Source organism: Haemorhous mexicanus, chromosome 8, assembly GCF_027477595.1.
Source record: "Haemorhous mexicanus isolate bHaeMex1 chromosome 8, bHaeMex1.pri, whole genome shotgun sequence".
In the NCBI taxonomy this organism is placed as follows: domain Eukaryota; kingdom Metazoa; phylum Chordata; class Aves; order Passeriformes; family Fringillidae; genus Haemorhous; species Haemorhous mexicanus.
Genome location: NC_082348.1, coordinates 7,886,006 through 7,898,327, shown reverse-complemented (window position 1 = coordinate 7,898,327; position 12,322 = coordinate 7,886,006). Strand labels below are relative to the sequence as shown.

Sequence of the window (12,322 nt, the reverse complement as noted above, 5' to 3'; positions counted from 1 at the left end):
AAAGGAGGGTTAAAACTAAGTAGGTCCACTTGCAAAACATTTAAAACACTGGGATGAACTGTGGCAACTTCTTCCTTTTTCCACTCCCTTGATTTATCATTTCTTGTGCAAAAAAGAATCTGACACATGTCAAGAAAAAAAAAAATCAGAAATTAATTGGGATTTCTATGAAAAATACTTTGTATTTGCTTGTATCAAAACCTGCAGAATTACCAAGAAATATACAATTACTACATCAGCCTTGAGTTAAAAAAAGTTCCAAATTTTCCACTATTTGCTACAAGATTGATTAGAGTGCTGATTCTCTCAGATTATTTAAAACCCATGTAAGAGATTTGTTCTTAATTAAATGAAACAATTTTATTATAACAATATAAAAAAGCATAAGAAAATTTCTAAATTAAGCCTAAAGGAAACACAAAAGAACTTCCCTGATCCTCAGTAATGCCTCAGAAATTCATTAGAAATCCCTGAATTTTATGAAGTGGGGAGTAAACATGACTAGAGAAAAGGGTTATGCTATCATAAAAAAAATGCTTTGCTTATTCAGAAAAAATGTAGCTCTATTTTAATTGACTCCACAGCAACTCAAGACATCCAGCACTAGTGTATGTCCTCTGGAATGTTCTGTAAAATTAATGAAGCTTCTTTGAGGAGCTTTCTAAGCTATTTTAGGGCCGTGGCTGGAAGTGGGGAGGGATTGATGGAGTTTAGCACAGTATTATTAGAGCTGCTGTTTAGGAAGGCAAATCAGATTGTGGACTGGGGAATTAACAGCAGCTCCTTTAAAAGAGAAAAGATTTCAAATATTCATTTTGGATAAAAAAGGAACAGCCCTTCACAGACAGTTATTTGGTTTCAGGTTACCAATTACAGAACATGGCTGCTCCTGCAGCTTCCTTTAGGCTATTTTGCATTTATTCTTTTAGGAACCCAGCACTGGAAATCTCCAATGGCACTGGATCACTGTGCTGAGTACTATAGAAAAAAAAATGAAGTTGTCTGGCTAAAGAGCTGTCCCCAGTTATGACTGAGCCATATTGTGAGAAAAGGCATAAACAACCCAGAGACACTGAACAGCAGTGCTCCAAACCATGCATTTTGACCTCATAGGTGACACTAATGTGCTAAAATCCAAATAAGTACAGAATCTTACTCCTTGTCATTTGTCTACTCTCCTACATGTCATTTGCCAACAGGATTTATAGCACTGGCCTCATTAATTAATCCTACCAAAACAAATTCACTCAAAAATAAGAACTTCCCCTTAAAATTCCTAAGAGGACCACAAATAAAATACACAGTCCTAAGGCTCTTCTTGCAAGTCCTTCACAAGGTGTGAAACAACACTTGGAATGGAAAATACTGTGAGAGACATAAATGAAAGCCTTTGTTCTAAAGTTAGAAGAAAATTTACTCAATAACTCAGAACAGAAAACTGAGTCAGACCTCTTGAAAAGCCAGGCTTTACTGGACAGGAATTGTACTTCTCTTTGAACTTGGATTCAGCAGTTACCTCCTGAAGGGCATAACTCAAATGACTGCTTGCAAAATGCATGGTGGTTTGCAGGTGAAAGGTTATACCAAAATCCCAGGAAAACACAGAGCAGAACAGACTACAAAAGTAATCCTAGTAATTAATATGGAAGTCCCATTCCAAACAATATTTTTTCAGGCTGGATAATGTGATAGTTGATGGTCACACCACATGATGATGATTTTTTTCATTGATTGCTCAAATGTTGAGAGCCATAAACACTGAGTTTTTTTTTTAATTTTCTTATCTAGAGTCAGAAATTCTACAAAAGAAAACCATACCTAGTCCTTAGTCTCATCCACTCGCACAGCTGATGGATTTGTTTTATTTATTATCTTGGTGCCTTCTCCACAAGAAGGTTCAGGGACCTCTGACACTTCACAAAGACCTTCAGAGAAGTGGAGTTCTTAATTCAAAGAAATTCTCATTTAATTTGAAACAAACAGTAGTATCATGTGAAAAGCTCTCAGCTGGGCACAAATTGCAGCCCTGAGGAGCCATATTATTGATCTGAGGACATCACCAGAATAAAAAACATCCTGTCTTAAGCAAAGGAGAATGTGAGGAAGCCTCTGTAAAGATGTGCTATCGAGTCACCAGCCCTGGACGATGCACACAAAAACAGTCTTGAAAACAACTGATGGAAAATTTCCTAATTATAATAGTTCTCAAATTTCTGAAAAGTTTGGAAGCTCCAGAGCATTGAAAAACTGATTAATTTATTCTGTTTTACTAAAACACAAAGACAGACCACCAAGGCTCTGTATGTAACCTATCCTGATATCAGTACAAAGAAAATAATGGCACAATAAATCCAGGATTCTCCCCACAAAAATAATGGCTGGCAATACAATTAACACCTAACAGCACTTTACAGAGCATAGATCTTGTTAAAAAGAAATTGAGAGTGCTATATTTGATAGAGGCAACTCTGCTGAAACTGTGTATTGGGTTTTCATCCAAGATATTTGATTTATTTTATGACATCCAAAGCTTACATCTAACAGAATTCATGGGAAACACATTAGGAGGATTAAAAACAGTATCACTAAAAAAATAAAGAGGTAGACAGGGTTATTATACACAACTACCTTTGGGAAGAATTGATTCCATCTTGATTTTGACCTTCTATCTAAGGCTGACTGAGAAGGAGGCTGCCTGGTGGGCACACACCTCTGCAGAACAACTGGATGCTCAACAGGTTCTCTACAACCTATTTGGCTTTCACAAATAATGCAACATTAAATAAAATATTGCATGAAAACAAACTCAAACAAAATTCTGGGATTGTCACAACAGAATAAATTCACCTTAATCAGCAACATCCTCTTACAGAACTGTACTAGCTGCAGAACCAACAGGAATTTATTTTATCATTGGGAGGCTAAATATCCAAATTCTTATGCTATTGTATGTTTTTAAAAGTTAGTATTTTCATCATCTGCCCTATCTCCAGGCAAAAAACATGGAATACACATTCTGCTGAAATGATGAATCCATACATTTTAAATCACAGTTTGGATGTATATAAATATAGCCCTCAGTGACAGCACTATTACATAAATACAGCACCATGATAATCTCAAGTATTTTTTAAAATAAAAACAGTATTTCTTGTATTTCTTATAAATAGCTTTACTAAGACTATTGTGTCTGGTTTAGGTTCAACACTGCTAAGGGTTTTGTTTAAGATCAGGGTATGAGCTGGCAGGAAATGCAGCTGTGTTTGGTGTAATATAAATTGTTCCTGGGAATGCCAAAGTACAGGCAAACTATCATACAATGAAAAGAAATCAATGCAAAACTTTTCCTGCTTGACAAGCAGCTTGAGCCCCATCAATTTTGCAATAATTTCTTTACCCCCATTTATTGAATTTACCCCCATTTACTGAATTGACAACATGCTACCACATCCTAAATGCTTCAGAATTCCTTTGTAGCACTCACAGCTACACAAGGTTTGTTCACATGAACAAAAAAAAAAAAAAAAAAAAAAAAATCCAGGCCCTCGCAATTTCTAATGAAAAATCCTGTATTGTTTAGGGAGAAAATGGAGCAACTTCCAGCCTTAAATACATCCCCATACTGCAAATCAATCCCTGAATTGTTCTAGTGCAAGAATTTGGGCCAGAGGGGCCTTTCATGATTTATCTTTCTGACAGCAAGACACTGAATGGTGGTGGTTTATTTGAAGAATATAAACTCTAGTTTCATGTGTCACTGAAATTAAGTAATTCATCTTGTTTTTTAAATGACACAGACTGAGTTGAAAGGACACACTACCACACACCTTCAAATCTCTTGAATTTCAGTCCAGTGTTCTATTCACTTTCACATCAATAATGATCCAGCTTTTATTAGTTGGAACTCTTCCTCTTTTATTGGTGGTATTTCATCTTTAGACCTGTGTGTGGCACAAAAAGCTCCAGGTTGCTAATCACATTTATCCCTTTTCTTCCATGGAGTAACTCCAAGAGTCTCCCTGCATGCCCTGAGATGTTGACACAGGTTCTCTCTGCATAATTCAGCAGCAAGTCAAGAGAAGGGAGTTGTGTCCTTCATGTGAACGAGCAAAGGGGGTGGGAAATGTTTTGTCATTTCTGCAGGTCTCTAAATCTGGGATATTTACAAGAGATTGCAGACCAATAGAGAAATGAGACATGATCAGTCAACTGAGTGCTAAAAGTCCTCTGTGTTGTGTATTTGTGTTTGGAAAGTCCTCTGTATTTGGGAAGATCCAAAAGCCTCAGGAACAAGTGGGGCTTCCTTGATGAAGTATGAAAGCAGGAATCTTGTCCTGGATGAAGAAGAATTTATGAAAATACAGAGACCCAACACAGGCTCACTAAAGCCAGAGGACTTAGAAGATTACTGAATCTGAGCCTCCACTATCCTGTGCCTATTTCATCTAAGCCAGGCAAGACTTGCATTTCTACCTAGTCTATTCCACTCTCAGAGGTTTTAAGTGATGATTTTTGACCTAGGAATACACATTGAGTTATTCTTTACCCTCGAATGGACATCATGGAGACCCAAGCTTATTATAAAACTAAAACCTGTAAATCTACATTGCTGTCATGTTCACTGAGATTATTCACATTAATCTCTGCAGCTGCTAGCACTGACAAGGAGCAATAGAATTAAAAGCACTTCTCTGCATGTAAAAAAACCTGATTCTTACTAAATTCACAGCACAGTTAATGTACATTTTGTTTGCCAAACAAAAGTTTGGTAAAATATTTGCTAGATTTTTATTACGTGTTGATAATAGGGTTTATTTCATGGCAACTTCTGAGAGAAACTTGTGTGGATTGATCAAGTTGAATGGATACAGGCCAAGACCAACTTGCTAGAACCTGGCTTAAAAGTGGTTTAGAATTTACTAATGCTGATATTGAATGGTTTGACAAAAAAAACTGATTTATAAAGAAGGTGCCCAGACTGCTAATTGCTGGTTATTTGCACAGAGCACTGTAAATCTTAGCCTAAGCTAATTGTCCAAAGGAGATCAGCACTCAGGCAGTTCTGTGCACAGAAACCATTGGGTATTAAGGCAATTAATCAAACAGTCTTGGGAGAGCAAGTAGCTTCTAAAAAAGTGAAGGAAGGAGAAGGAAATAATTCAGGCAATGCTGAAAATCTGTTCCATGATATCTAGAATAAGGAGGCCTCAGGGTAGTCTTCTGAAATTGCTGACAGTGTTAACCTGAAGATTGCTGATGCTTGTTTTCCCACTGAAAATATTTACTAAGTTTTGGTTTGTTTAGCTAAAATTCTGCTTTCCAGCACAAACAGCAGCATTAGCAAGTCAGAGTCCTCCTCTTCCTTATATTTTATGTTCTTTCAAATGCAAACATGCAAGAAGGTTGATACCTTGCAGTCAACACATATGTCAATCAGCCTTTGCTGTACACAGTATTATTAGAACTGCAGATGGCATTTCATCAAATTGATTATAGAAAATGTCATGCTAATTAAAATAGAGAATGCCTTCTGATTTAATAAACAGGGGGTGCTAGACAATTCTTTGTCTAATGAAGTGTTTACTAATTAAATAGTCATTTACAGAGATATTAGAGATACAGACCAAATTGCAATATGTTACTAAAGTCACATATCAGCTGAGCAAGATTTCCACTGCTCTTCTAAAAGGTCAGGCTGTTAGTAATGCTCTCAAGACAAAAATTATTCTGGACTGTTTTATAATGCAATGTACTCTTGGAATGTACTCCTCCAGACAATCCTTTAGTATTTAGAAGATTTCCTATTCAAAATGGCTTTCAAAGTTGTACACACAGGTAATTCCTGTTCTTTCTGATCCCTACTTCCTCTTCCCATCTATGGCCAGTGCAAACAAATCAAAAACCAGACAGAGATCTGACAGTGCAGCAGCTACAGGAATGGAGGTGGCACAGTGAGAGTAGCACCCTGCCAGGAACAAATGAATTAGCTCTGCTCTTCTTACCTTCTTGAACTTCAGAATGAAGTGACCAGGCATGGACTGACCTAGAAAATTCAAATTTCCATCCATACTCAATGAATCTTCCTCTTTTCCTAATCTGGTCATTGGTTTGCAAAGCAAGTCAAGCTCAATTCATGCCAATTTTCAGTGGTCCCAGTTACTTTAGCATATTGATGTATGAAAATCTTAAACTCTGCTCAACAGCCAATATTCATTTATGAAATCCATTTCTTCCTTGCCATGCAGCTGCACAGGATTCATGCCTCAGCATCACACTATCCCCATGCCCACTTCAGACAGAACAGAGGGACCAGACAGCTCCTGAATACTAACAAATCCACTGGGAGACTGATTCACAGGAAAAAAAAAAAAAACACACCCCCAAAAAAAAAAAAAAAAAACCACCAAAAAAACCCCAAAAAAAACCCAAAACCCCAACAGTGAAATATATAGTGCAGTCAAGCCAAGCCTCTGGAGTTTGAAAGATGAGGAAACCTTCACTGCAGAGCTGTGGGAGGCAGGAAGGAGGACAGTGACCAGCAGCCACAGGTCGTTATGTCTGTGACAAGCTCAGCTGGAAGAACATCACTGTCTGCTGCCCAAGCCACTTCTAGACACGTTGGAAAGATGGAAACACAAGGGAATTACTTCACAAAGGCAACAAAGCTAGAGGCAGATAAATTGAAATGCAGGTGACCACAGAGAATGCAGCTGAATGCAGCTGAATAAAGCACTGTCCTGGGGCTCCAGCCAGACACGTCCTGCAATCCAGGTGTGCTGTCAGCTCAGTTTTCACAGCAAAACTAAACCATATATTCCTCTACTATGTGCTGCCATGGTAATGGAAAGCTGTTCTAATTCAGAAATTTCTAAGTTTTTCCAAGAAGTTTACCAAATCACTCGTAGCTTAAGTTGTAACTGTTTGAGGGCTTTGGTCCTGCTATCCCTGGCACAGAGCAGCAACAGCTTCTTGAAGCTATTTCTTCTCCAGTCTTCCTGGATGAACAAATTGTCAGGCATTTCTCTCTGCTCCCCTGGCACTCTGCTTGGCAGTGAGCACAGCACCTTTGCATGGATCTGCTCACTCACAACTTCTCCAATCAAGGCTGCCCCAGCAGGGTCTGTCTCAGTTTCTGTTTCAAGAGCACACTCAGAATAACACAGCTACATCTGAACTTCAGCCTTCCAAAATCACAGTCTGCAAGCAAGATGCTGCCATTGTTAAAGGAGTTGTCTATCAGTTAAAGGAGTTGAAAGAAAACAAGAGTTGTGCCATAACTGTTGTCCTATAAGAAGAATTAAAAGTCTCCCTCATTTTAGAACACAACTGGTCAAAGCAGTACAAAGTAAATTAACAAAAATAAATGAAAATGCAAAGATCTAAGTGCGTGCCAGCATAAATGGGAGGCAGTTATCCAACCCAAAGAGCAATGAGATGATGGACTAAAGCACAAAATGTGACTGTTTCTACCATTCCTCCCCATGCTTTCCCCATCCCACTCATCATAATGCAGAAATCTCCCTCTGTATCTCTGTCATTACTTGGAGGAAAATGTCAGGGATATTCATTCCCCCCCTTAGAGCAAAGCACTAAACATGATTTCATGTTAAAACATGATTTCATTGTGTTAAAAGCTAGGATAATAGACTTCAGTCTATTAGTCCATTCCAATTGGTTTGAAATGCAATTAACAGTAAATCAGCACCAAAAGAAAGGGAGGGGAAGTGGCTGCATTGGCAGAGCCTTCCTTCTAGGCCACATCACTGCTTGAGTACCACACAACTTTGGGTGCCTACACTTTTCTTTAGCCATTCTTTATGTTAAAAAAAAAAAAAAAAAGAGACAGAGGCCTCAAATTAGATAAAATTATAATAAATTTTAAAAATGAGGAGTAGTGAAACTTAAAACAACACTTTGGTTTTCCCATTCCCAGAGTCCACTTTACACAGTGATGGTGAAACATCAAACATTGCTATTTTGCCAGCTCCAAAATTCCAACAGATCTCCTCAGTTTTCCCAACTACTTGGGAACACTTTTGCTCTCCTGCATTGCACCAAGGGCCATTACTGAGCCAGTTTGGCAATGGACTCAGACAGCTGCTGTCCAAATAGCCTACATGTCCCTGGACCACTGAGAAAATTAGGGAACAAATTCTCTGTTTTGGTCACACATCCCCTTTCAGTCCCTTCCCCAGAGGGATAACAAAGAACCACAGAAGAGCAGCACTTCTCTGGCAGCCTTGGGGGTTGACTTTTCTGCTGCAGGGCAGATGGAACAGGGACAGTGTGGCCCAGGCTGGGTTTCACACAGGCTGCTGAACTGGCCAGGCTGCACTCTGGAGAGAACAGTGATTTAATGAAGGGAGATTTATATGCTTCTCTATCCTACATAATTGCAAATCTCAAATAAAACAGAGTATTTCAGCTTGCAATAGGAATGTGAACTCCCTAAGCCTCCCAAACAAACACTCCTAAGGGCTCACCACCATCCCTACTTCTGCAGATGCCACTGGCATTTCCTAGAAAAGCCCAGCAAGTAAGAAAATTAAAATCCAATGGCTATGTACACATCCCAGTAAAAGGCCAGTCTCTGGAGCAGCCACAGGGCTGCAGTTTGCTCACTCCCTGTAGTCCCCATGAGGGTATCTCAGCAAGCTGACTCAGGCAGAGCTGGTGGCTCAGTGCCCAGCACCACGCTCAGACAGTGAAAACATCACAGCTCTGATACCCACATGGCCCTAGGGCTGTCCTTAAATGCTCTAAGCCAGCTCCAAGGAGGCTGGCACACCCAGCAAAGCACATCCAGGGCAAACAGGGCCATGGAGTAGGATTTCCAGGTCTACACTGACAATGCTGAATTTTTTTTTTGTTTTCTTTTATACTACCAAGAATTTTTTTCTAAAAGTAAACAAAGGCATGCAACTTTCTGTTCTCAATTGTTTAACTTGCTTCTTCCAAATCTTAGTCTGATTTATGAGAACAAGATGTTGATTAAAAGAAGATCATTAGCTTGGAAGAATTATCATGCACCCAGTAATATATAAATCACACCAAGGCACTGTTTTGCAACTTTATTTGTATCTTTTTATGAACCTTGAATTACAGATTCAAGAGTCACATGTGCCATTAGGAATTTCTGCTCAGAAACATTAAATTCTGTGTATCTAAATTCAACTCACAAAATGAAAGCAATTTAGGTGTTGTTTTCACATGTGCTCATCACCTACCATAATACTGAAATTCTTGGGAAATAACCATGCCAGGTAATTGGAAAATTAAATGGTGAGCGTGTAGGTATCTAATCAGCAGAGATATGGAAACACAGATTTGGCACAGGCATTTGAAAACACTGGCAGAATTTCCTTTGGCTTTCACTCATTTTGGATGCCATTGTTTCATCTGTACATGTAATTCCACTGTTCTGCTGGAGAGTGGGGACTTGGACAGGCAGTGCCAGGGTCTGCAGGATCACCAGGACAGTCCCTGGCTGCACCCAACAGGTCCTGCCCTGCCTGGCACACTCTGGGCAAGCTCTGTGAGAGCAGGAACCAGGTCTGGAGAGCAAATGACCCAGGAAAGTGTCCCTTCCTCAGGATCCAAACAGAAAACTCAGGTGTAAGCTCAAACTCACACAAACAAGCCTTCTGATCAAAACACATCAGCATTAAGCTTGTCATAGTGGCCTGGAAAGGATTCTGATTGCATTTTGGAGCACTTGCCAACAGGTTTTATTTGGCTCAAAGATGAAGTCTCAGTTCCAAAAGGAAAGAGACACAAGCAATTAAGTTTCTATCTTAACATTATCATGTGCTTCACTTTGCTTCTTTCAAAATTACAAAGGTGACACATTGGAGAGGGACATTTTGTGCAGCTTATCTCTACAATTAATTTAAAATAAAACATAGCTGAATGGGAATATTACAAGAAGAAGAAAATCAAGGAGAGGTTGAGCAATGGAATTCTTGGCAAGCCAGCAACTGTTCTGTACCAGCATTAACATTTAGTGGCCATTTGACAGCATTCCCAACAAAAAGAGGAGCACAGGCCTCCTCCAGGTGTGATGTGCAAGTGAAACAGTAGACCTATTCTCCATGCTTTAGTCATACGTGAGTTTCAAACAATTAATATTTAAATTACGTTTCCAAATTTATCCTAATAATTTATCCATAGAATTACACCTCTTACCTGCTTCTGATCAGAGAATTCAAGCAATTCAGCTTTTATTTTCTATTTGAATTATGCTCACCTTTCAGACTAACATTATTATTTATTTTACTAGTTTTTTGTTTTCCCTAAGTAAAATTGTAATTTTTTAATTGAAACACTAACTTCATTAGTAAGTCCACACTTGCTCAATAACTGCTTTAGACACATAGAATATATTCTGTTCAAAGTCTAACCACCCATCTGGATTTCTTTTATTTTTGTATCGTAAAAAAAGGAGGAAAGTAACTGGAAGGACTGAATAGAATAGAGGGCCATAGCTGAAAATTATGTACCTGGTGTTCACAATTAGCAATTAATTGGATGTAGAATAAGCACCATTACATTATGAGGAAAGCCCCAATAGGAAGATTCCTGAATTTTCTCCTCTACCCCATTACCAAGGATATAAAGGCATGCAAGAAGGGCTGATCCAAATACATTAGCAGGAAAAAAATTTGTTTTGGTGTAACTTTGCTTTTGGCAGAACATCCCTATTTTCACACCTAAACATTTTGCTTTGGAAGAATATTAAATATCTTTCTAAATGAGGGATTTTAAATTTGTTTACACTTACTCACTTTTATCATCTTTAGCAAATATTTTCCTGATGGTGAAATTGTCAAACAGATTTTGTTATTTTCATTTTTCATGCAATTAAGAAACACAAACCCTTCATGCACCAAACTGAAACACAGACAGAAATGCTCCCATATTTCCCAAATGCAGATCACTTTTAGCGGTTCCAAAGACAAACTAATTCCAGTTTACAGGTTGAAATTTAAGTCATTACAAGGAAGCCACTTAGTGGTTGAGTATACTCATATGAAGTATATGAATTAGATATTGTTCTCCAAATTATATATTCCAAGTACATAAAGGCTGGACCACCAGAACTGATGGAAGCAGAATAGATTGCACTCATTTTATGCAGTGCATTCAGGGATTTCAGGGCCAAAAGAGCTCATTATGTACTTCTATCCTGAATTCTTTCCGAGCCAAGATCACAGGATTTTGACCTGCAATTCTGGCACCAGGCCTATAATTTCCTGTTGGGTTTTCCTTTATAAAGAGCATGCAGGCTTGTTTTAAACACTTTAGTGCAGAATCCACCATAGCTCCTGATACTATGAGCTGACAAACTAAAAAAAACAAATCCTACTAGGATGCCATTAACACCTTACTTAAAGACCTTGCACTATAATAATGCCTGGGGGGAATTAGCAATAAAAGAAATCCATTTAATTTCACAGTGTAATGTGAAGCACACTAAGGAGATGCCAGAAATTGGAGCCTGTTCTGCTCTGTTCTGCAGAGTGCCCACTTCAGCTGTCTGAATCCAGTTTATGGCACTGAACCAATTCACTGTTGGGGTAAAAACACAGGTTGTGGGATACAGTGATGTATCCAAAGACCAACTACTCAATTTCCATTACATAATTTAATTAAGTTGTGCATATAAATTTCTGTACTCCATCTAAAATCACAGATATTCAATCTGCACAGAGCAGAAACATTCCTTCTTCTGCCGTGGCATTTTCCCCTGAACATGAAACTCAACAGGAAGTGACAGCATTACTGTTTCTGTAACACTTACTTTCATCTTAGACAAAAAAAATGAGCAGCATTTTCTCAGCTTTCAAGACACAGCCCTGAACAATAAACAGAGGTATTGCACCTTTTTTCTCCAAGAAAAGAACCCAGAATTGGAGTTGCCCAGGAAGGAAACTACTTCCAGGAAGAAAATAGCTGCTAGATTTGAGGATAGATGTTTTGTTTCAAGCAGATGCCAAGAACTCTTGGCCTGATCCCAATGACTCCAAGAAAGACTTTTCACATTCCTTACTCAGCAGCAGGGCAGGGGAAGAAAAGCTTCCAAGCTCCCTGGAGTGAAATATCAGCACTATGAGTCTGTGCTCAGTGATGAGGACAGGCTTGGCATGTTTGGCTTTGGGAGATGATGAGAGAGGAGAGGAAAGTGTTTTAACTCTCACTTCAAAAAAAAAAAAAAAAAAAAGAAAAAGAAAAAGAAAAAAATACATTAACTCTTGGCAGGAGCAGATTACTTATTCCATATAGCAAGGAAAGCAGCTGGGAGAAAAATGTAACTTTCAAAATA

General features: G+C 38.6%; 1 protein-coding gene across 2 annotated transcripts in view; it reads right to left on the bottom strand.

Annotated features, from left to right (window-relative positions):
* DPP10 (dipeptidyl peptidase like 10) overlaps positions 1–12,322 on the bottom strand; it is a 431,094-nt gene that overhangs the window by 123,971 nt on the left and 294,801 nt on the right. The gene's annotated exons all lie outside the window — the stretch shown is intronic.